This window comes from Corvus hawaiiensis, chromosome 12 (assembly GCF_020740725.1).
Source record: "Corvus hawaiiensis isolate bCorHaw1 chromosome 12, bCorHaw1.pri.cur, whole genome shotgun sequence".
Lineage (NCBI taxonomy): Eukaryota > Metazoa > Chordata > Aves > Passeriformes > Corvidae > Corvus > Corvus hawaiiensis.
In genome coordinates this window covers 19,658,800-19,684,491 of record NC_063224.1, presented here as the reverse complement: position 1 = coordinate 19,684,491, position 25,692 = coordinate 19,658,800, and the positions used below count along the sequence as shown (strand labels likewise).

Here is a 25,692-nt window from a genome sequence, read left to right as displayed (position 1 = left end):
GTACAGAGAGGATTTTCTTAATATGGATTAAGGAAACTTCACATTTGTGAAACAATAGGATTCGGAAAGATAAGGCCGGGAAAACAATCTTTTGTTTGCTATTAACTCCTTGTCTCAGCACTAGGATTTCTGTCCCTGCCACCCTAATGCTCACCTTGACAGAGAGCCCTTCAGCATTTCTGGGCAGTGGGGAAATGCAATTGTCTCATCCTACAGAGGGCAGGACACAAGGTAGAGCCACTCACTCCTACAGGCAGCCTGTGACTCACCTAGGAATTATACCCTGGTCAGTGCCCTACCCACTGAACTCCTCCCCAGAGGAATAAACTCCTGAAACCATCTGCAGAAAGCAGATCTACTTGCCAGTACAGGCAGACTGGATTAAGAGAGGGATTTGACCCTCAGCTATAAACCCAGTGATTTCTCACATATAACTCAGATTTTTAATTTCCATTTGAGTTGAAGCATTAACTCTGTTTAGATTTTTACAGCAGTATTGCACTCCTTTATACTTCTTCCATAATTATTTTAATGGGATTATATCTTGTGATCTTTCACTATGTAATTAGTTACAATTCCCCCAAAACACCAGGGATATCAACTGTAATTTACCTGAAAACAGAATGAAAGCCCCAGCCCCTGGCCCACTGAGGACAGAAACAGATTCTGGGTTAAAGGTACTGCCTGGGGCCCTCTGAGGGAAAGGAGAGCACAGAAGGCAGTTTGGACACTGCTGCAGCAACACAGGTCTGGCAGCAACACCAAATCTGGGTTAAAATACTCTTTCATGTCCTCCTAAACTTGACTCCAGAATCAATCAGCCCATAACAAGCATTATTAAGCAAGAAGACTGATCCAAATGTTGAGCTGGGTAGACACAGAATAGATATTACTGTCCAAACCATCTTGTGTTGGATTTTCTGATGTCCTTACTGTGATGCTCCTGTCCCACTTTTCCAAAAGGATGTAAGGGCAAGGAGTTTACTGATGTTTCAGTGATGCAGGAACATATGGTCCTAGATATTTATAGAAAGAGCCCTGGGACTTCCAGGCATTGGGAAGGCCTGCAAGCTGCCATCTGGGACTCTGCAGCTATTTTCTGTCAGTGTAGTGGCCAAAGGCTCAGAGTCCTGGTGGACATCAGTGACCAGAGATGTCCCTCAGGGATCTGTACTGGGCCCAGTGTTATTTAATGTCTGCATCAATGACACAGACAGAGGCATCGAGGGCACCCTCAGCACACTTGCAGGTGACACCAAGCTGAGGGTGCAGGGACACCCCTGAGGGACAGGGCCACCCAGAGGGCTTTAGGTTTTTCTCTGGAATCTGTAAAACTGAGAATAGTGCATGTAATGAAGTCCTGTTTGAAGATCTACTGAAAAACTTTCATTTTTAAGCTCCCACACTGTCATTTGACATGGGAATAAATGCTCGTCACAGAAACTCGCAAATAGAAAGTAATTTTAGCGCTTTGTATTCCAGCTCATGGCAGAAACTCTGAGCTTCTGGACAAGACTGAGCACTCAGCTCGTTTTGGTGATGCATCACTTCCAGACTAGAGAGGCTCCGAGGTTTGGAGCATCTACCAGCACAGCCCACATGCTGCATGGAGTAGCTGAAGAGTGAATTTTTATACCTCCCTCTCAGACACAAATGACAGAGGCAAAAAAGGAGGACTTTTAGAATTTTTTCTTTTTTAAGCACACTGGCTGTCCCCTATTGTATTCTCCTCTCCTGTTCTTATTTCCATTAATTCTGCTAATACAGGACTAGGCTTTGAGCAATCTAAAAAAAAAACTCCTTGAAAAGTTTTATATAACACCAGGGTTTTTTTAATATTTATATAAAACACAAGCTGCCTGTGCAGCTTAACACAGAACTTGAACAATTTTAACCTCTTTCACATCCTTATAACTTTTCCAAATATTTTTTTAGTATTAAAAGTCAGATGAATGTTATGTCTATCTATACTGCAGATCACAGCAGAGTTTAATGCAAATGGAATTATTCATGCCAAATTCTACTAAGATTAAAAAAGAACACTTTAAACATATAACTTAAATGGTTTTTTCACCAATCTGAGCTGTATCAGCCTGAGTTTCGGGTTCTTGCTGGGAGCAGTGACAGGCTGCTGTACAGTGACCCCCCCCTGAGGCGCTGATAACAGTGGTGGATGGGAATGACAACCTGCCAGCATCCACCCAGGAGTTTTATCAGACAGCACTCAAGGAGCACAGCCAAACGTGAGAATGGTTCTTAAGCAGTAGCTCAGGCTGTGAAATTAGGATGGGCCCACCACAGCTCTGAGAAAGAGCAATAATTTCCTTAGGACTCAGCTGTGCAGTCTTTGCTTCAGTGAGAATCTTCCCCTTGAAGTGGCTAAATGAGAGAAACCAGTGAATCCCATTGGTTTTGCACAGGACTTGCAAGAGCACTTGAAGTTTCATTGATTTTAATCTACAAGAGGCATGATCACCCATGAAGTAACAAAAAACCTTTGATGGAATGCTTAGAGATAAGCAGTGGGGAAAAAACTTACTAAAAATTAAGGCCTCATTAATCTAATTGGAGATGAATCTACAATACCTGAATATTCACCATTTATTTCTCACGTCTGTTTGTTTTAACATCTTGTTTAATTTGTATTTCTACAAGGAAACTCATTATCACATTCTTTACAAAATATATATTACAAAAACTCTCAAACCACTCTAAACAACTTTTTCCCAAGCAGTGATCAAAGGACATACATAATTAAAACAACCTTTTTACCTGCTGTATTTATGTTTGGGTTTTTTTAATTCACTCTCAGCTCAGTGTTCCTGTTTGCAGGAAGTGACATCATCCCAGTGAAAGCAGAGAATATTAATGACTCAAAGACTAATAGGCTAATTGCTTATGGCATACTGAGCCAGAAGCCTCAGGTATCAAATGGCTTTTCATTAAATACTGGCAGAGACAGCTGCATGATAAGCAAGGAAATTGGAGTGATAACCTTGCAGGATGACAACGTGGGTGCCAGTGCTGTGTTCCCCTCCCTGCTCAGCAGCAGCCCTGGCCAGAGGCTCCGAGCACAGCAGATTCCTGCAGTGTCTGGAGGGATAAATGCTCACTGCAGGTCCCTGCACTGGGCACCACGGTGGCTCCTGAGGTGATGCAGCAACACAGCACTGCTGCAGCTCCAGTGACGCAGGCATTGCTACAGGAACCTTCTGAATACTAATGACAGTCCCTGTCTGAAGTGACCAGCCTGGCACACAGATCCTTTTTGCACAGAGTATCCACATGCACATGTCACAATGCACACAATTTTACAACTAACACTGCCCTGACTGAACAGATCACTCAGACTTTGCTATTCTTTCTTGAAATCATTTAGAACAGACCTTGAATCAGAAGAGCAGATTCTTTCTTGTCAAACTTACAGCATCACAGACCATGTGGCAGACAGAACAGCTAAAGAACCTCTCCTTCTGCAAAAAATATTTACTTCGGGCCAAGGAGTTCATTTGTGTTTCCTTGCCAGATCTCAGCAGCTCTTGTAATCCATAATAAGGTGGAGGTAAACAACTCTCCCCCATTCTTGCAGAGGGCTGCTCTATTCTGCTGTTGGCAAATCCTGCTCTGTAGTGCATGCTGAGTACTGCTACAGTGCTGCATCAGTGACTAGGAGATGTTCTCTGTAGCAAAGGCTTCTCAGAAGCATCTCCCACAGTGATCCTCATTGCAGCCTTGGGCTTGTCTCCTGTGTGTTCTACACATGAAGCAAGCCCAGAAACACTGCTGGACAGTCAGTAAACTGGGAAAGACATGGGGACTCAGATTCATAGTGTATTTATCAACCATGAACAGCAAGCCAATGTTTCAATGAGTGAATAGGCACGCACCTGTTGGCCAATGCATGGGTGGTTGCCCTACCTGTGATAGTACAGAGGCACATTTTGGGGGCTGGGGGGACTGGAAATACGCTCATATGTCTGCTTCTGCACCTTTAAGCGTGTATTTGAGTACATGTTTCTGTGACTAGCAGTCCATGTAGTTGCTGCTTTGGGAGGTGTGTGTGAATCCTCCATGCAGGTGTGCAGGAAGATTTACCTGCTCTAGCATGGGCCTGTATTTGATGTACAGTCAAGAATCTGTTTGTACAGATTGTGCACCCAGTAACTGAGTTACGTGATGGATAACCATCTCTGGATGTTAAAAACATCAGAGTGAAGGCTCCCAGATCATGACATTGCTCTAAGTCCAACAGCCACAGAAAGAGATACATTTACACACAAATTGTGAAAGGGAGAAGGGAAAAAAAAATTGCCTTTTGTTTTTAAAACCTCTGAGTTTCAATCAATTTGCATTTCTACCCTGCCTGTGGGAGCTAAAGCTTTGTTAAAGTACCAGTTTTCAGAAGATTTTAGCAGCACAAGCCCTGGGCGTACTAACTTGAATATCTACATACCTGTACCTACTTGACAAAATATCAAGTGTATCTCGAGGCTTTTACTGCAGCTCAGAGTTCTAACCTGCACATCCAGGTTTGACAAGGTCTCCTTTCCATTGGGTTCTGAGGACATGGCCTGCTTAGGTTCAGAAAAATCCTCTGAAAACTAAGAGCACTTCAATAAGATTGACAGCTCTTTCTCGCAATCTCAGTATTTCTCAGTTGTTTTTAGAAGAGCCTGTGAGGGCTCATGGCCAAGATAAACACAGCTCAAAACAGAGCAGTGACTCCAAGCATCCCTGATAAGTATCTGACTCGTTAAGATGTTGTCAGGCTTATTATAGAAGGTGCAGTGTTTGATCTCAGAGGGGCCAGATTAACACACCAGACGTGGAAACTTTCCTCTGACAGGCAGCTGTGGCAGGAGTGCTGACATCCCAGAGGGCTCACCCTGCAGCAGCCCACAGTGTTCAGCTACTTGCCAGCTCAAGCGTTTCTCCATGTAGACAGCTGTGACACAGGGTAAGGGTAGACCTGACTTTGTTCCCACTAAGGTCAGTGATAAAATCTTCATTAATTCTGCTGGCAGAAGATCAGGCTGATTGCAGTCTGATGCTGTGTCCCAGAGATGATTTCAGGGCTGGAAATCTGATTACACTGGCACAAACCTTCCCCAGCGTGAGACAGATGACTCATTTCTGTGAAGACACCGGAGCAGGAGCTGACAACAACCACAAGCACAGCAGGTTAAGCTGATATCCAAGTTCATTCACTCTTCGGATGGTGGAACCTTCTAAAGTGTAAATGACCCCCAGACAGGCACAGTGAGACCTGGGCTGAGAAGGTGCCACAGGGTTTTAGCCAGCGACAAAACAATTTGAATCTTGTGAACCAACGGGTTCAAAGTGGTTCCTGTTAAGAGGTTACGACACCCTAAAACCACAGCCTGGATTCAGCCAGTAGGTGTTTATACACTTGGTCCTTAAGAAGAGTCCCTCAGAGAGCGTGTGCTGTGATACATAAAAGGTTGGCAGTTACATGGCAAAGTTGGTATTTTTGGATTGGATAATTCACAGGTCAAAGTGTCTAGAAGAGATTTACCAGTATAAACTAACTTCTACATTTAAACCTCTGGGCTAGATAGTAAATTCCAGTATACAAATAACACAAGGTGTCATTAAGAACCCCAATCCAGGGTAACTGTGTGTTTTGTAGAGTAAGTCTGGGTTTTGCTTGGAATTGAAATATTTGTGTTTTCACCTCAGACATTAGACTAATTCAGCTAATAAATACTAGAATAGTGGCAGCTCCTAATATGAACTGTAGAACTAGAAATACTATTTCTAACAGTGGATGCAGGAAAACCAATAGAAATACCTGCATGATAATTTTTTTTTAATTACATTTTTATTCAGTCAGCTCTGTCCATAGTTTGCTCTTACTGTGGTGCCATATGACAAGGGAAGTGTTATTAGTACTGAACTGCCTGAATGTGATGCTATCTGACAAACAAAGTTATTATTCCCAGATATTTGCCAGCCTGAGGACTGATCCTGTAGAGCACTCCTGCCTTTTTGTAGCATAAGGTCTAATAAGGATTATTTAGAAGCAGTTCAGTCTGGCCTCTAAACCTGAACATCTTCTCTTCTGAAGATTTAAGGTAACCAGGGTTTGTGAAAATGACTTAATGACCCTTTTGGGCCTCGCTTTCACTGTTATAAATGTGTTTTTTCTCCTGTGTGTAGGGCAAAGAACACAAGACTTTCTGAGGAGAAAAAACCCAAACCCAACAATAAAAAACCATCAAAAAAAAAACCAAAAAAAAAAAAACAAAAAAAAACCAATGGAGAAAAGGCACTTTAGTCTTAAAATATATTAACCAGGGTCACCACTACGCCCTCAACCAGGGTGTGTATTAAGCTCACCTCTCCTACAACTAACCTCTAATTAATTTTCTACCTCCTATTTAGCTCACATATAATTATTTACAACAAAGGCCACAAGTGCATAGGTGTGAAAGCAAAGCCCTGGAGATTTTTTAACCTGTCCTGTTTTAAAAGGGATATTTGACATGCCTGGTGTCTCATGAAGAATATCTGAGAAACAAATTCTAAAACAGCTTTATCACTATGTTCTTTTTCCAGTGGTTTTCTACCTGAGATGAGGATCTACACAAACCCAAAGCAAATGGACAGTAGTCTGCTGCCAAAAAGAGCAGGCAGAGCTCTGCTCAAACTTTCCCTATCCATTCTTCTGCAATTAATTATGTACTGAAACATCTCTCTGCTCTTACTATTGCAGTACCATTTTCACTAATTGTTTGTGACACAGGAATCTACTCCTCAGACAGGACATTGTGATACTGATACTCTGCAAAGACAGAGCAGGACAAAAGCCCCCCATTCCCCACAATTTACTGTACTGGTATTTCTGCTTGAGCGGGGTAAATCAAACAGCAGAAGTGAATAGATCCTTACAATGTGGAGATAAGGACTGGATGAAGCTCAGGCTGGAACTCTGCATGTACCAACAGTCCTTACAAAATGCCTGCACATCACCGAGAGTCTGCTGGAACCACTGCCAGCCATTATCCCTCTCCCTGGAGCTGAAACATTATTAAAATAAAATGGACAAAACGAAACAACAATCCTTCAGTTTGCTGTAATCTAGTTTCCAGGTAACTCCACTTCTCTATGAAAACCAGACTGCTCCCTCTTTTCCTGCCTGGAAAAGCTCGGCACAATGTGATATAAAGCTACAAAAGGAAAAAGGGAGATACAAATATTTTTTATTATTATTAAAATTAAATTATCTCTTTCCTAAAATATAGCCTTAAGCTCCTGGAAATCAGTGTTTAGTTCTTCTTCTACTTTAATCAAGCAATTTGGCTGTAATTGAAGTGGCAAGTGATGCTGCAGAATAAGTAAACAAATGGGACATTGCACTTGTAAAAACAACCTGAATTATTTCTGCAGTCATCTCCATGAGTAGATGGGGCTGTGAATACCTGGCCTTACACTCCTCGTGTAACCTCTGCCCCACTGGTGGGAATCCTGCAGGGTGAGGGGTTTGAACTGAGTTCTGGGGATCCAGTTTCCTTCGGGTTTAGGTGGCAATGACAGAAGCCATTAAACCACAGTGTCTATTCTGTCCTGGGACCACATGAGTCACTAACAAAGGCAGTGAAAAAAAGAGATTATCTTTTAGTAATTGTGTAATGCAGTACATCCTTATTGGTTTACTTCTGTGTAAATCAGCCTTGCCTTGCTGCTGACGTCAGTGAAAGGGTAAAACCTGGGATTTTTGGTGTCATCACTGAAAGTGCTAACGCTCCCAAGCAGCCAGCTGGGTAAGTGATAGCATCCTGTCAGTGAGGTCAGCTGGAACAGGATGTCTTTAGTCTCTGCATGTCACCTTCAAGGAAATTTGACTTCTGACAAAAGTGGCATAAGGTAAAACAGAATATTCAAACTCAGCAAGTTCTCAGTCAATAACTTAATAAGCACAGACTGGCAGCTATCAGGTGCCAATTTTAACACAAACTGTTCAAAACGCAAGGTGTTCATTCGGAACTGAGCTTTCAAATTGTTTGTTTAAATCTGAAAATTTAAAATAGTGTTTTAGCCAATCTGCCGATAACAAAATACGGGGTTTGGTGTTGCCAACTAAAAAGACACTTTGTCCTTAACATGTAACACAACCTATTGAATCCCAGAAGATTCCAGGAAATACTCTGCAGCAAAACAAGAATATGGCAACATTATATCCGATGGACATGGCTTTAATTATGAAAGCCGGTTTTTATCGAGTGGTTCTGCTGCCTCAGGAGCCAGTACTTTCAATTACCTTAAAAATGAGGGCTACCTGTGTTCCATGGGTTTCTCCAGACTTTAATCTCTCTGTTCAGATGCCACTCCTGGCTGCCTTCCTCCCTTGGGTCTCTCTCTCACAGGATGAGCATAATCTGGGGAGCAGGAAAGCACTAGCTCTCAATTCCACTCCCCACAAGAATGTGGGGAAAACCCTGCTGGAGCTCTCTATCAGATTGTATTTTCATGCACTGCAAGCCTGGAAACATGGAATCTGAATTTGCTTAACATAGTGCCAGTGGGAAATGCGTGGCCAGAGCCTGAAAGCTCGGAAACAAAGGGAAAAGAGTAATGTGCTTTAAAAAAAAAATACCCCAGCACACTTATAAATAACATACCAGTGGTCCACAAAATGCGGGGTTTGAATCAGGCAAATTCCTGAATGGAGTTTAGAGAGTTAGATTGCAAAGTCTGAGGAAGAAATCCATAGTACTCTCCTAAACTAAATTAAATTGGTTTTACTCTCCCGAGAGCTTTATTACTCTGATTTCAATGAGCTTGGCTCAGATTTCTGAAGTGTAAGAATTGAAGGGTAAATTCTTAACTTCCTAAGAAGGAGACAGTCAGTTTTCTCTCTCTGGTCAACATGTCAGTCACATTTCTGTAAAGCAAGGTCCAAGGGGAAAAAGCATTCAGATCATCCTGCCAGTGAAAGCTCCAGAGAGGAATTCCTGTCTCTGGGTGACAGGTGGAGAGATGCAAGCAGCAAAGAAGGATGAGCTGAGGTCTCACAGTGCCTGGAACCCAGCACCACACCGCCTGTCCTCCTGAAGTCTCTGTACCCATCACTGTTATCTTGCAAGATTGAAGAGATTATTTTAAAAGGGGGCACACAGAAACACAAGTACTCATGTAATTGCTATTAAAACTAGAGATAAGTTTCCTGCCCATGGCAGAGGAGTTGGAATTAGATAACCTTTAAGATCCCCTCCAACCCAAACCGTCCTGTTATTCTGTGTTTCTATGTAACTGCTATTAAAACTGTGGCTAAACTAACTGGGGAAGTAAACAATAATTGTTTTCCACTTTTTCATAAATCACACAAAACCAGAGATGATCACAGGTAACCCCAAACACGGTCCCTCAGCAGAGACCCAGTGCAGCACAGGGTACTGCTTCAGAGCACACGACTTTATATGAGCCGTGTTTACAGAGCAGCCCTTAAAGAGTGATAATTATTGTATTACCAAAATTTCATTTAACATCTCTGAGACAAATGCTGACTTTGTTTCAGTGTTTGGCAAGCCAACATGATTCTGCTCTATCTCTACAATTTTACTCTGGTTTGTGCACTGCCCTGATGCAAGCCAGGCTTGTCTGAATGTAAATCACCACATCCAAGACAGATGGAAATTTAAGTGTCCATCAAAACATTGTGGTATTCAGAGAAATTGTCCTCACTGCTTCTGATCTGGATCCTTCATTTGTAGCCAGTTTTTCTTAGGTGGGAGATACTCATCCAATAGCTTTACTGTTTTTTTTCTCCTTTGGAATAATATTTATCTGGGAAGGACACAGGCTGGGTAGAGGGAATCAAGGTGTTTAACTTAGTTTGAAGGTTTTAATGCTTAATTGTGATATCTGAAAAAAACCCACTCAAAGCATTGAATTATTAAAAGCATAGACAACATTCAGAATTGAAGAAAAAAGGCCCAAGGGAAAAATAGGACCACTACCTTGGCTCTTTTCTGTAACTGGATCCTGCTCAGTTTTCCCCTCTGGGAATTGAGGATAGCCTTACCTACTGCACTCACCTGGTGAATCTTGGGTTCTTTCCTCTGGAAAGAGAGAAACACCATTAAATATAAGTCTTTTGAATTCTTGGAGATATTGTGGTGAAAATGCCGCTTCCTGATAATGATTTTGTCATATCTTAATTACCATAGAGGCCACGTGCCAAACTCTCCACAGGCTCCACTGACTGTTTACAGCACAGCTGAGCAGGAGAAGGTGATGCACAGCTTCACAGGATGCACTGGGAGCTGTGCCCTGGCCAAAGGCAGGGAAAAGGAGGTTCCCACCTTCAGGGAAACCCTGAGCTGTGACATGTGGATGTCTTGAGCAGTGATGCTAAAAATGTAGCATGTGGTCCTTAAAAACCAGTTGAGCGTATGGGAGAGCTGAAGCAGAAGTTACTCTGGCTCCATGCACAACATGGACAGATTTATCAATACCAGCAACAGCACTGCTACATGTTCATTAATACTTCCAGTCAAAGCTATTTATCTATTCCATAAACTCTTGGAAAGTTTGAGCTTTGTATCAAGAGGCAGAGAAATAAAATTATGCAGAAGGTCTTAGATTTGACAGTAAAGGCTGCTCTGGCAAGGAGCGTAATGTGAGGATTTTATTCACGGCTGTAGCTGGGATCATTGATGTCTTATTTACCCTTTCTTAGACCCTTATTTACACACCTTGCTGTCCAATGATTATAATAGTCAAAATCAATAAGGCAAGCTATTGGAGAAACAATTTTTTTCTAAAGGACTTGTGGACTTTGTTTCCTTAATGATGGAGAGGTTGTCAAACCCACACAAGAGACTGAGCTGTTTCCAGTAGCACCTGGATGCTGCCATTTGAGGAAAGAGGATGAAAAAGGCGTTGATGCTCTGAAAACATTTATCACACTCGTGGTCAGCCTTAAACCCCACAGGTTTTTTGACAGCATAGCACATTTCCTTTTTATATTTCTTTTTTTTTTTTTACAGAACCTCAAATGGACACAGCAGTGGTTGAAAGAGCAGCCAGGGTAAGAGTGAAAAGGTTGCTCATGTTGTAAAAGCACAAATCTGGAATTCTGATTAGAGCTGAGGCAGTATCTAAGTTGTAGATGCTTTGGCACCCAGCCAGCAAGCACACAGGCACTAACGAGCTAATGCTTGATTTCTTTCAAAGCACAATCTATAACTCAAATTCTTTTCTGTTTGCCCTGTTAATGTGTGCCCAAACGCATGCATGCAAGAGCATAGATTCTTTTCAGAGTAGTTAAATCCCTGGTTAATAGGAACTGAATACAAGGGAATACCATACAAAGGAGCTTTAAAAAACCTAGATTTTTATTTTCTGCCAATCCAGCAGTACACCTGTTCGGGTAACTTACCACGTCCGTACCCTATCTCAGATCCAAAGTTTGTTAGCATTGATCTTTCTTTTCCTGGACTGCTTAGTACAGATTCTTCCTTTTCAAGCTCCTTAATTCAACTTCCTCCGATCTAAGACAGTGATTTGCATTTTTCCACCATTTCAAATATTCTGGACGTCTAAGTTCCAGGTAAAAGCGGTGGGCATCTCTCCAACCCAGCACAGCTCTCTGCCATGATGGAGATGTTGTAGCCCTTTACAGTCTTTCTCCAGTGCAAAAAATTTCAAGAATTGTAAAAGCTGTTTCATATGCAGACAATCAAATTACAAGATTGTTTTAAAGGATGTATTATGCACAATCATCCAGCTTCCAACGTCACAATATACAGAGCGCAAAATTATTTCAAAAGCTAGGACATTATAAAAAATCAGACTAAACAATAATGGCCAAGAACATTATGAGAGAGTGCACCTGAGAAACTCCTATGATCCTCTTAGCTTCAAAGGCAAAATGAAGATGGAGGTTCCTACCTCACATTCTATCCTTAGATGAAATTATCAAAATTTTTGTTCTTGCCTAATATGAGATCGTTTTTCCATAAAATTCTTCCTTTGTGGGTCATTTATTCCTGGAAAGGCAGGCTACATGCACGCGTGGATCAGCGGAGAACATTCTGCGGCACTGTGGGTACTGCAAGGATTTTTAGAAACCTTTGGTGTGGTTTCTTTTTTGTGTGACAAAAAGTATTTTCTTTCACACAAAACAAGTATCCTTCTGTAGCCCTTTCCTTTGTTTTAAAATTAAGTTTGCTGTTTCATAACCAAATTGTCCCTTAATGCCACAACATTGTACCATGAGAACCAGTACAAATGCACACAAGGAAGAGCTGAACAGCTCTTACTGGTTTTAAGGCCTTAATAGCAATTCCCCTGGATTCCAAAGTGCCTTCCTGGGAGGCTGGCTGGGACAGCTGCACCTTGGGAACGTCTCGGTTCTCTGTGAGTCAAGGGGGTGGCAGCCACATAATCCACTTTATACTGAGCGTCACAAACATCAGAACTTCAGTGCGACCTGCCCTCCCCAGGAGCTGCTTTGCAATCAGGTGAGAGTGGGAAGCAGTGTGAGAAGTGCCAGGCTGTGTGTGAGGACCAGGCTGCTCCTCCAGCACTGAGCTCCAGCCATCCCCTGCTCTGGGAGCTCTGTAGTGATTCACATGGCTCTGACATGAACCAGTTTACCTTAAAAAACCCTCCAAGTAAGTTGGACATGAATGCTTTTTTTCAGCCTCTGAATCATGTCGAGCTGTGACAGCAGATGGGGAATCTACTCGTGCTGTTGTTAATGAAAGAACCATCTGTGAGAGCAAGTGCTGTGAGTTAAAACTCATCTGTGTCACACCAGGCTGTTGTGAGCTGCACGAGGTGGATGGAGGCTGGCACTCAAATCACCCCCAGCCAGCCACAACTGCTGACTGCTGAATCACTGACAGGATGGATTGAAGAGGGTAAGGTCAACAAAATGTCTGTGACCACATTTCTTTATAGACAATTGCAGTGAGAATCAAATGGGATGATTCACTCCTGAATATAAATAGCATCAAGCACTCCAAAAGTCCAGTCCGGAACAGCTTCAGAACCAGGACTGGAAGAAGCTGAGCTCTGCATTCCCAGCAAGTCTCCAGGAGTGCACTCACAACTTTGGGTGCTGGGAGCAGGATTAGGCACATCAGCCTAACAGACTCTGGGTTGTTACTTTTGCTAATCCAAAACTTTCTTTGCTTGAAGGATTAATCCCAGTCTGAGATTCAAAGGTAAGCAGTACACTACTCCTTCCATCATCTTCCAACAGATCTGTTCTGATTCCAACATATCTTTTGGCAAATAAGAAGAAGTTGTGGCTTGGTTTGCACCCCTTTTTGTCCATCAGCTTTGGAAGAGATTTCCTAGACATGTAAATTATACTTGTAATTTGAGAAATACTAGCATGGATTATGGACACTGCTTGAATCACATGGAATCCACGGACTCACGTGGCAGAGACTTCTCTTGTGGTCCTCTGATCATCATTTCTCTGCCTTATTTCAGCTTCCTGATTTAATAAAGTTGGGGGGTGTGAGAGGCTAACATGATGCATATTTCTTTAAATGAAGTTGAACCAATGCAACACTAAAAGTCATTATTTTGCTTCTGCTTCAAAATCTGTCTCCAGACATCACATGACATCACCTGAGACATGAGTCATATAGACATTGTAAGAGTTCTTTTTGGCAGTGTTGGAATGACACAGCAGTGTCTGCATTTTCAGCTGTTGCTTCTAAATCTGTGCTTACAAAATATCAGACATTAAAAACTGTAGATCACGTGTGTGCAAGTAAGGATTTATTCTTACAGATATTCTGCAAAAGACTATTGCAGTATTTTTCTTGCAGTTTTAAGTAATCAAAGAACAGTTGAACACCAGCTGAACATCTTGCTCTGAAAAATCTGCACTGAAAGAGTCTCTAGGAAATGCACTGATGGAATGCAAGACCAGTAGAGTTCTTGGGATTCTCTTGGCCACAGTGGATGGCAAGGGTGGAAAAAGCTCATGTTGTTCCCTTCCCTAGTGAGTGGTCATATTAGGATCTGACCACAACTGCAGTTACAGGTAGAAGTCCCACACAAACACTACCTTGAGCAGCCTTGCTCTTTGTACACCTTTCAGAGAAGAGTGGGTAAGTTAAATATTTGTCTATACCATCTATAATGTGTGTCCAGGGGTGGGCCAGGATATTCACAGGACACTTTGCTAATCTGGCAAATTAAATTCCCTTATTTTCCCTGATTAATCTGCACCTGCAAGGATGTAGGGCACCACCAGATTGGTGATCAGAATGCTGCATTTTGACTTTAAAATCTCTACATCTATGAAATAAGAGTGCTCTTCACAGTGAACATTTCACTAGTCTGTATGATTTGCCTACTCATCCTGAGCTTCCCAATGTCCAGACTCCAAACCAAAAGAAACTGGTTTCCCACTTCATTCCCTAAAAGTTGAGAACTATTTAGGTATATACTTATATATTTATAAAAAACCCAAACAAACAAACCAAACCAAAACAAAACCCCAGAGATGTTTTTCAGAGAATTGCATGTTATGGCCCTGCCCTCCTGACAGCTTCATGTTAAGGTTGCTCCATGCATTCTCACTGATGCTATTTTTGCTGCCTTGCTTAGAGCTGCTCTCCATGCCAAAGTACAGTTTTAGGAGAAGCAGTTTTGTTAATCTGACAGCATGCTGTGGAAGCTCTCTGTCCCCCTGCCCCAACAACAAAAACTCCTATGTCTCTGTGTTGCTGCTGAGCACTTGCCTCTGCATTTGGTAAATTACCTGCAACTTCAGCAGCATCTAGACAGCAAATTATTTTCTTGTCCTCATTTCTGTCTTGCCACCTGTAATGCAGGAAATAACTGAAGGGAATAAACCTTTTCCAAGACTTTCTTTTCTCTTGCACCTCAATCTGGATTAAGTGTGTTCAATGTCCCAGCACTACACCATTCTAACTATCTATTTAGATACTCTATTTTAATTCAAAAAACACATTTTAATAATGAAAACTCCTTATGGAATTTATCTGCTTAATAGTTCCATTCGCAGGCTTTTTTCCTGTACTATAGATTCAAGTACATACAGTGATAACTGGGTGGAAAAACAGCTCAAGTGTATTTAGGAGAAACGGGGGGCAGAATGTGAAGGGTTTCCAGTGATGGTATCCACCTGCAGAGAGGGACTGCAGAAGACAAATGAGTTACTAAGTAAGCAGGGAAGGAGAAGTTTGTCTCCTGTATCTGGGTGGATTGACACATGAATAAGAGATGAAATCACACAAAAATAAGATATACAAGCTGTTAAAAACAAGTCTACATAAATAGTAAATCTTGTTTGACAGACTTAGTGAAATTTAGTTTAAGGGCAAATGCAGAGGACACAGGAGGCTGAAGAAGGCAGGAAACAACATAATCCACATTCAGGAAAGGACACCTCTTGCCTTGCAGCCTAGTGGGCTATCAAGTCGAGGTAGCAACAGGACAACACTGAGAAAATAACACTAAAATATGAAAAAGGAGTAATGCCAGGAGTATGGAATGGGCCCTCATCTGAACCTTCACCACAGCACTTTTCAGCAGCTGTATCACATGAGTCTAAGGAAAACAGCCTGCAATTTATCCTGCACACTGACCTTTGCCTTGAAGGGCTAAGTTGTTGTACCTGCTGTTGAAGAAGTCATGGCATCTTAAAATAGAATTAAGAACAGATTGCCAACTTTTTTTTTTTCCCTGCTGTTGTCAGTGACCTACAAGATCCATTTATAAATATTGCTCACTAGTTTCTCCAAGCCCTTACTCACCAGAGTGGAAAGGCCAAGGACTGTTACTGCTGCAGCACAGATGAAGAAAATTATTTCCACCCAGAGAAGAGGGCAGGGACCTGCTTTGCTCTTATATAGCCAACGTTCATCTGTGCAGAGCTTCCTTGATTGGCCTTAAGACCTCATATCTGTTTCTATGAAAGGTAGGATTAAAATGCAAAATTAGGAAGGGCTGCTGGATAAGTTCATTTCAGTTTGATGCTGGAGCATCGGGTACTACCAAGCCGCAACAACCATTCAGGGCAGATCGAGTATTATCCATCTAAAATGTTATTTCTGTGTTCTCCTTTCCTTATTTCCAGGATATTGATGATCAGTATTTGGTTTCCCCACACACAGAACAGTTTGCAGGAATGTACCAGCTCCCTGATGACCCTCAGCATCTCCAAGGGCTCAAATCAAAAGGAAGCTCTCCTGTGACACCTCTGGGACTGACACCATCTGCCTACTCAGGAGATGTAGAATTCCTCTTGAAATGAGGCTGTATTTTCTTCTTCAGATAAGGTGTTCTGGCCCTGTTTGTAACTGCAGTAAGCCAGAACTGATCTCTTCTAGGTCATGCTGAGCTCCCACCTCAAGCTGGGCACCTTCACTCAGTGACTGTGAAGAATGCCAGAAACAAAGCTCCCCTTCAGTTCCTGTGCCCATGCTTGCCCCACACGGAACCCTGCAGGATACAAACAGTGGCTTCTCTCCAGTGCCTGAGCTTTCAATGCCTCCCTGAAAAATCAGCCCAGCAACACCAACCAACAAGGACCACAGGAAGGAATTCAGCATGGCCAAGGAGTCATCCAGCCCTAGGGCAGCACAGGTTGATGGAACCTGAGGGACAATTGAATCTTCCTTCTTTGGTTTGCAGCTCTCAGCTACAGCAGGTAGCTGCCTGTGAGGTGTGCCTTCAGGGGCACAGCTCCTTTTGTCTGCTGGGCCACTGCATCTGATGACACCTGCTTGTTGACAAACCTGGCCACGAGAAAGTTCTATCCTGGGCCTTGCCTGGCACTGCCGTGGAGTAACCTGGCAGTCCTGGTTGTGGATCTGAATGGATAAGGACACTAAAGTGTCCTTATGAACCTATGAACCCATGGTAATTCCTCAGGGCCTGTTCTGCAGTAAGGACACATCAGCTGTAGGGACCACATTTGTCACGAAATTCCCTTATTCCATGAGATTTCTTTTGCAGTAGGGTCCTGATCCCAGCTTCTACATGAGCTGGAAACAGATGAAGCTGCACGATGGTCTGATACACAATTTGCCAGTTTAATGAGCTTGGGATTTTTAATAGCTAATGCACTGCAGTGTATTTTGGCTGAGCTCCTAAGATGTTTCAAAGCCCAATTATATCTTACAAGGTCAGTAGGCACTTATTCTTAAGGGCCCATGATTCAATATCTGTTTGCATTCCATGCTCCCTTTAATGTTTTAATGTTTGTTATAAAAATTGCCACAGTGATTCATTTGCATGTATTTCTCCTTTGTTTGGAAGGGAATCGTTTAGAGTGGCTATTTTAAGGGTTGTTAAGTGGAACAATCTAAGTGTGAACACTCTGAAAAGATAAATGGAAACATTTAATATTTATGCTCTGCTATTCTACTGTGTCTCAGTCATGTAAAACCAGATCGCTATCCTACAGCTCTCGTTTTAAAAAGACGGCACAAAAAGTAATAAAATGTAGCAATAATCGACTTGTTAAAACAAGTGGTGATAAACAATTCAGAGGCACAATTCTATCACAGTTACAATGCTGAAAGTGCGCTGAAACCATGCTGAAATAAAGAAATACAAAAGAAAAGACTCTTCTATCCTCAAGCAACTATTTTACAGTGAGCCCGCTTCAGCCATAGCTGCATCCAACATGATTTAGAGCTGCATCAGCCTCTTGCTCCTGCTCCCAGTACCTCCTGAAGGTGCAGTTCATATCTCCTGGCAGCAATGTTAGTTTACAGAGTTCCCCCAATTTTATACCTACACAACTGCTTGTGAATGTACTGTGCAAATCTAATCATTGGTTCTTGTGTTAGCAAAAAGGGACTGTGAAAGACAACACAAAATCTCCTTGAATGGGCTTTGCTGCAGAAACCAGACTGTTCTAAACACAGCCTCCCAGTACTGCAGGCAAGACACTGATCCCAATTCTGTGAGCACTGAAACTATGGACGTGAATATGCTTATTTTACTGAATCAGAGCTGTACTGCATCCAGGACCAACTGCCAGGTACCAGGGCTCATGGAGCCCATGGGCAGTGGCCCAAGGACCCTACAGAGCCACCCTGAGTGACAACCACAGCTTCACCTCAAATCCATTCCCTCTGGGAGAATTCTTCCAGCCTTGAGCTATGAGATGAACACACTGATTAAACTTGTCTTAGTGTTAACCAGTATAAATTTACACATTGCCCATATACAGATCTAGTCCCTTCTTGAATCTTAGTTCTCAGTCCTTACATTACAAGGATTGGGATCCACTGTGCTACACAGTCAAAGGGATTCCTTGTTAAGAGCATTTTGGATCAAGCTCCCACAGACAGACTGATCAGTGCATTTATAAAATCTATAATAAGTGTTCAACTTCTGGCATGACTTGGTGTCTGATTGAATTCTGAAAGACTATTTTTGTCCTTCAAATTGAAGTTAACAGATCTATTCATCATAGGAGTGTAACAGAGCTATTTTTTCCTGCTGCGAAACATTTGCCAAACATTTTTGACTGACAATAAGTTTTATAGGTGCAGACATTTGCAGGCAATACATGAACTAAAATTCACCATTTAATTGTTTCAAGTCATTCACCCACTTCTAACAGTGTCTAGTAGTATCCCATATTAGGGTTAAACCTTCATTCTCAGAACTGAAACTCGGCTGCTAAATATAAACTTGAGCCTAATCCAGGATCTTGCTTCAAAAATGTTGTTTTATACAGCTGACTGTGCTAAGTGGGGATGGAAAGCTGTTATGCTGAAGAAGTTCCCTGCTATTTTAAAGCAACTTTACCAGCAATTCCTTTGCTGTATCTCTCCCTGTCACATTGCTTGTCACAGCTAAAAATACGTGGAATATTTTTTCCATTCTCCCTGGGGCAGTAGGTGAGGGTGGTGAAATGGTCAGGGGTTTCCATAGCTGATATCCTGTGTGCCCAACCACACATTTGGCCAGGAATGAGGCTGGGAGAAGGAACACCAGCAAAAATAATCCGTGAAGATTAATCTGAAGATAAACTCCTAACTTGTGAATAAAGGTCTAATAGAGCACTGAGAAGACTCTGCTCTCCTCAAAAGGAGGGGACACACCCACAGCACCTGGTGTGACACTCGGTCACACGGCAGCTGCTTCCTCCTTCTCCTGCTTTCTTCCTCCTCCTCCTCCTCCTCCTTGCACTCGGGTTTAACTTGACCCAGTCGTTATCTGTCCTTTCGAGTTTGACTCATCTACAGCTGGGGAGAGAAACAAAATCTTTTAGATTTAGAAAGGAACAGACCTTTAAGGTAGAGCTTCACTGCTGAGTCCACACTAAACCACGTCCCTGTGCTCAGATCTTCACTCATGCTTGGCTATGCTGCCCATCTGCAAGGAAAAAAAAAAAAAGGCAAAAAAATAAAAGGTGAATTTTGCTGCCAGCTGGGGATTTCCTGCTCTGTGAATATTCAGAAACACTTGTGCATATTTTGTTCCACCCTATTCCAAAATTGGCAAAGGAAGTATAAATAACTATCCCGCTGTGTGTTAATAATGACCAAAAAGGGCTAAAAAGTTTGGGTGAATATTAATAATTATTAGTATTAAGACTTTCTCAAGTGGGACCTCTTTCTGTTAAGAGCTACAGCTACACCTCAGTCTCATTACAGAACTGGAATTTAATCTCCAGGTTTTCAGACAAGATTGTGCTTCCACATTTCACAGAATGGTTTGGGTTGGAAGAAACCTTAAATCCTGTCCCATTTCACCCCTGCCATGCCCAGGGACACCTTCCACTGTCCCAGGCTGCTCCAAGCCCCAATGTCCAACCTGGCCTTGGGCACTGCCAGGGATCCAGGGGCAGCCCCAGCTGCTCTGGGCACCCTGTGCCAAGGCCTGCCCACCCTCCCAGGGAACAATTCCTTCCTTAAACCTATTACAAATCTACCCTCTTTCAGTTTAAAGCCATTCCCTCTTGTCCCCAGTCCCTCTCCAGCTCTCCTGGAGCCCCTTTAGGCCCTGGAAGGGGCTCTGAGGTCTCCCTGGATCCTTCGATCCTCCAGGTGAGCACTCTCTGCTCTCCCAGCCTGGCTCCAGAGCAGAGTGGCTCCAGCCCTTGGAGCATCTTTGTGGCCTCTTCTGGACTCTCTCCAGCAGCTCCATGTCCTTTTGTTGGTGTCCCAGAGCTGAATGCAAAGAGCCAATTTGATCTTGTACTCTTCCTATTCAGTGTATTTACTCAAGACAGGATCAAAGGAGACGTGGTCTCCATGGCAGCCTAATTAGGCAGAATTTATTCCCCTTTTTCCCACATAAGATACCTACTATTGGAAAATAGCCTTGTGCCCCTGAGGAGAAAAGTAGCATTGCTGTGTGTGGCAGTACAATGGAGCATCCTGATCACATTGTCCCTGATTTGGTCACAGAACACGACAGACTGTGCTCTTAAACAACCATTACTGCTAAAAAGGTTTTCATCCCTGTCTCTTCGAACAGGAATTTCTCTTTCCTACCCTTGCTTCTTGCTCCTAGTTATCAACTACCAACTACCATCAACTAAAGCTGAGAAAGTACTCTTCTGCTCGTTATCTCCATAGTGCAGTGCGAGTGGGAAATTAGGATATTTGCTTTAATAAAGAACTACATTGGAGAGCTACAGATCTGACTGGGAAGCTTTTTAGCAACTTTGTGAATTTATGGACCTCAAAGGAAATCAACAGAACTGGTTATTAGAGCTTATGAGATTTATTGGTTTATAAACGGTATGAATCCAATAACGTTTACTCAATATTGCAATGAAATGACCCATTGGTTTTATCTGATAAGCAAAGTGATCTGTAAGCTAAACTGTACACTAAATATCTCCCTGGTTACTCCTAAGCTGTACCCATGGAGTGCCAGACAACGGATAAGCATCCTAAGAAAGGAAAGCTCCTTTCGTATCCCATCCTTCAGTAATGAAATTCAGTAAGAAGCACTGTTGTTCTGCACTGTTCTCCAGAGCTCTAAAGCATCAACAAGAAAACCACTGAAAGCATGAAAATGTGAATTTTCTTAGCTTATGCGCTGATCCAAAGGTTTAAGTGGCCAAGGAATCTCCTGTGCAACCGAACCCTCAGTTGGTGCCAGACAGGTTTGTTCCTGCTTTGTCTCCAAAGACTCCTCCTGTCACCTGGAACAACACAAACGCAGTTTATGTGTGTCCTGACTGCAGAGAAAAGCCAGCCAGCTTAAACTTAAACTGTCCCCTTTGCAGGGTGGTTTGGGGTAGTCATGGTGCAGGTCAGCTGAGGGATGGTGACTTCCCAGGACAAACCAAACCAGTTGCTTGGCAGCTGTTTGACTGTATCTGCACACCTGAGTGGGGAGAAAGGAGGAATTTTCCTCCAAACTCACAGGAGTGCTTTTAACAAAATGTCACTTTGGTGGTGTTGATGTGACAGGTACCAAAGATCCCTGGGGTCTCTGGGTCCAAGGAAAACTTGTGTTTTGGTGGGAAAAGGTCTGGATACAATGTGCTGCTAGCAAGAATTTTTCTTGCTTCTTTCCAGTCCCGTGAGATATTTTTCTCCCTCACAGAAGATATTAGTAGAGTTCTATAAGCTATGAACACCTGTGACCTTGCAAAGATTTGTTTATAGTACAGTAGAAAAATACTTTGACAATGGATGTTTTAGGATTTTAGTCAACCACCCCAAGGGGTGGCTGATCCTTTGACCAATTAGACTATGAAGAAAAAAGTCTATAAAAAAGTTGTAAAATAATTAAATAAAGGAGTCTTACTGCACAATTCCTGCCTGCTGGATCTCTCTTCTCCTCCCTACCACTGTGGGATACCGTGATAAAAAGTAAGTGTACCTCTTTCTGAAACAGCTCTAGCACGTACCTCTAAACAAGCTCCGGTGTATGAGAGGTTGGTTTTTCAGCTACATGTACAGGAACCCAGCTTTTCAAAGGGGAGAGGTTCCTGAGCCAGCAAAACTACCCCTGTTCCATGAGGATAACAATCAGAGAGTGTCACACACTTGCTGCCATGAAGAGAAGAGCTGAACTGGTTTCTGTGCCAGTCTTTCTGTTCCCTCACACTCTGAACAACACGGGGTGTGACTCTTGGAGTGTCCTGTGAAGGGCCAGGAGCTGCACTCAATGATCCTTGTGGGTCCCTTCCAACCCATCTGATTCCATGGTTCTGCGAATTGTTTTGTTTCCTTGTATTCTGTACCTGTCAATCTCTCCTCTTGTATCCACTAAAAGTATACTGGCACCTACAACCTGTTAATCAAATAAGAACATTCCTCCTCACTAGTCCAAGGTAGGAAATGCACTGAATGACTGCTCAGAGTGAAACTGTTTCTGTGCCAGACACCAGCAACCACATATTCACAGTGAAAGAGGAAGTCACAGTGAGAACTCTCTGGAGTCAAGCAGCAAGAATTCAAACACCCATTTTGTCCCTGGTAGCAGTTAAGCATCTCCTCATTATCTAATCCTAAAGTTGAACGTGATCAACAGGTTCCTGCAGAAATTTCTCAAAGTTCTCAGCAGAAAAGTTGGTTTGACTGCCTGAAGGGAATGACTTTCAAGAAGTGCAGCCTGTGCTTACAGAGGCACTTTGGGCCAGTAGAGTGAAAGTTCAGCTCAGTTGCACTGGGTTCACATTTGAACGATGCTCCTTGGAAACTGAGGTACAGCCAGCCAGCTGAGACTGCTTTTGAGAATGAAGACTTCTAATTTATAATTCATATGACATAAATACCCTCCCTGAGTGGTTTAGGAGAGTGTTTGTGTACCTTTGTAACAAGGAAGGGAATTTCGTATGAGGGAATTTCCTTTGTCTTGTGATAAGGGGGAAAAGCTTTCTTATAATTGAGGCCGATTTGAGAGTTTTGAACTTGGAAAATAATTAAATCCACTACCTGTATGTCTGAACCTATTTTTCAGTAAATTTTAACTGGAAATACAACTGAAATGCAGCAGGTCATAGGGTAGGGAGACAGTGGAAGTGCACCAGGGACATGCAGTACACTACTTTCCATTTGGGTTTGGTACTGAGCCCTGCACAGAAATAAAACTGAAAACCACAAAAAACCATATAAAGTGAAAAGAAGAATTTTCGGTCACTTTTGGAACCAAAAAAAATCCCATCTAGAAAAAAAAGATTATTGGAATCAGGTAGAAATACTGTGGAAGCTAATTTTGTAAACCTGTGGAAGCTTGAGGGGCTGCTCTGTCCCAAGAAGTTTCCAGACAAAAATTGCTGAAATAAGTGACTAGGTAGGAACTCTTTTAACTTAATCTAATGAGCTTTTCTGGGGTTAGGAGGAACTAGCACCTTGTATGAAAAGATTCTACAAAGCAGACAGAAGTTTGAAGGGAAAACTGATGGAATTTTCATCTTGCTTGCTGAGAAAAGGACCAAGTTTAATTTAAATGCAGAGCATTCAGAGCAAGAGGGACACTCCCCCTCCTTATCCAGGGATCCTCACTCTGTAAAAACAACCTAATGACCTAGAGACAGTTTTAGCTTTTTTCTTGCACATATTTCTGCCAAGTCTGAGTGAAATGTTCAGGAGAAAGGAGAAAATACTGGTATCTTTTCATGGCACAGGATTCTGAACATGCTATGTCAGGTGATTAAGGAAGCTAATCAGGTGGAGTACAGTTTGATTTACATTTTGTTCCAGGAAAATTATGTATTTCCCAGCAAAATCATCACTAATCTACAGTTTTGATGCAGCTGAGTAAAACTGCCCCTAACAGATATTCAGGGATTGCCTTTTTCTTATGAGTATTCATTTCCTTGCAATGGTAATACTTAGAGCTGAACCAAGTCTCTTCACAATACTTGGCAAAACCATATCTTAGAGGGGGCCCTTTGGAGAATACTGTTTTGTTTAGATAGAATCTAAGAGAACCTAATGCCATTTCAGAAGTATCCACAAGGGTATTGCTGCAATTAGTTGCGAATTTCACATTAAAAAACCAGACATTGTTATTAAAATGCACAGCTTGGATTAAACAAGTAGACAATGAGCAACAACCTCTAGTTTGGCATGAAAGATAAAGGAGCCTGAGTGACAGATAAGAGGTTCACAGCAGGTAAGAAGCAAGTCAGTTCTTTGCCATCTCCAAAACAAGTTCCTTGCTACACAAAATGTAACAAATGGAACTACAGGGCCTTGGCTGATAATTCTGGCGATATTTTCTAATTAATAAAAGCACACTGATTAGCCCTAGGGCATTTGCTTTGGGCAGCCAGGTGTTCTGTACCCAAATGCAACAGAAGTTGCCCCAGCTGCCTCACCAGTGTGTCTCCAGGACATCAGCATTCTACTGAAGTCATTAAGGTGAGCTTCCTATTTTTAGCAGTCCAGAAGCATATTCTGCCAGAATTACTTCAGCATTCAGGCAGTGAGCAGTTAGGTGAGCTGAAATTGCATTTCTTAAAATCTAAATCCTGGCAGTTCGAGTGTCAGACGCTCACGGAGATGTGCTGATGGTTCTGACAACTCCTCTCAACCTCCCGTGCAGAATTCCTGCTTTCATACTGGAAATGTGCAATCCTTAACCAGACCCAGAAATAACACCAGCTCAAAAGGGGCCAAATGAGACAAGTTTCCAGTCTAAAAGTAGCTTAAAAAATGAGCAATGAGTGATTAAATAAACAAACCAGAAACAAGAATAGAGCCACTATACACAAGGAATGTAAACATGAAGCATATTTTTAAACTTTTTCCATCCCCAGGATGGTGCAACACCTTAAATAAGGCAAATGTTTGCTCTGGAACTGAAAAAGACTTTGGTGAGTACCATATTGATCTTTTCAACTGACGTACAAATGCATTTCTATTGACAAATTTCTGTTAGCAATCTGCTCAGTAAACCAGCAATGATCCACTAGCATCCTACTGGGAAGTTAGAATATACTCCCAGATCTACCCATGGATACATATTTCCATTCCATATGTGCCTAAAAAAATGAACATTTTCAAGTTCCCATTTTGCACAGATAGGACTAGTTGGCCTACTAGAAATCTGTGATAAGAAAATGCATTTTCAACTCCACTGGCAGCCTCGGCACCTGAGCTAAAGTGAGAAGTCAGGTAATTCAAGTGTAATTCACCCTGACCTTTTGGCTGGTCACCTACTTAGATCAAAGATTCCTTGTTTGGCTGTGCAGTTGGGAACCCAACAAGGTTTACATTCTCTGTTGAGGCATTTGCATGGGAAACAAATCTAACAATACTTCTACTACTTCCAATACTAGTACTAGTATTTAACTTGGCCTGTAGAACCCCCACATCACATCAGGTCTTGCTCTGAGGTAAAATGAAAGAGCTGCTTCTGAGTTACTTGTAGACTGCTTTCTTATAGAGCTGAAGTTTAGGTGTCAGTGCGGTTACATATTTATGTATAATCACTTGTGCATCTCAGTCTCAAAACATATTTTGAACCTGGTGAACAATTTCACATAAATTGCAGAATCTAATACTATCAATCAGTTAAATTTATGAGGCCCTTGCCCAAGAGAATAAAAACCCCAAGCAACCCCTGGGCAGCAGAGTGTGCAGTCACTCTGTACACAGCTCCAGATCAGCTGCAGAGCGCTCTGTGTGTCACTCAGCCCAGGACAGGCAGCTGGGACACTCTGGCTGCAATGCCATGAAAAGCTGGTGAAGGGCAGCAGAAAATCCTCGGAAAAACAGGAAGGATCTGGGGGATCGC

General features: G+C 42.4%; 1 long non-coding RNA gene across 1 annotated transcript in view; it reads right to left on the bottom strand.

Annotated features, from left to right (window-relative positions):
- LOC125332212 overlaps positions 1–25,692 on the bottom strand; it is a 65,035-nt gene that overhangs the window by 13,541 nt on the left and 25,802 nt on the right. The window contains exon 2 of the long non-coding RNA XR_007206401.1: positions 19,271–19,356. This is a non-coding gene — a long non-coding RNA (uncharacterized LOC125332212). The remainder of the gene's footprint in view (positions 1–19,270; positions 19,357–25,692) is intronic.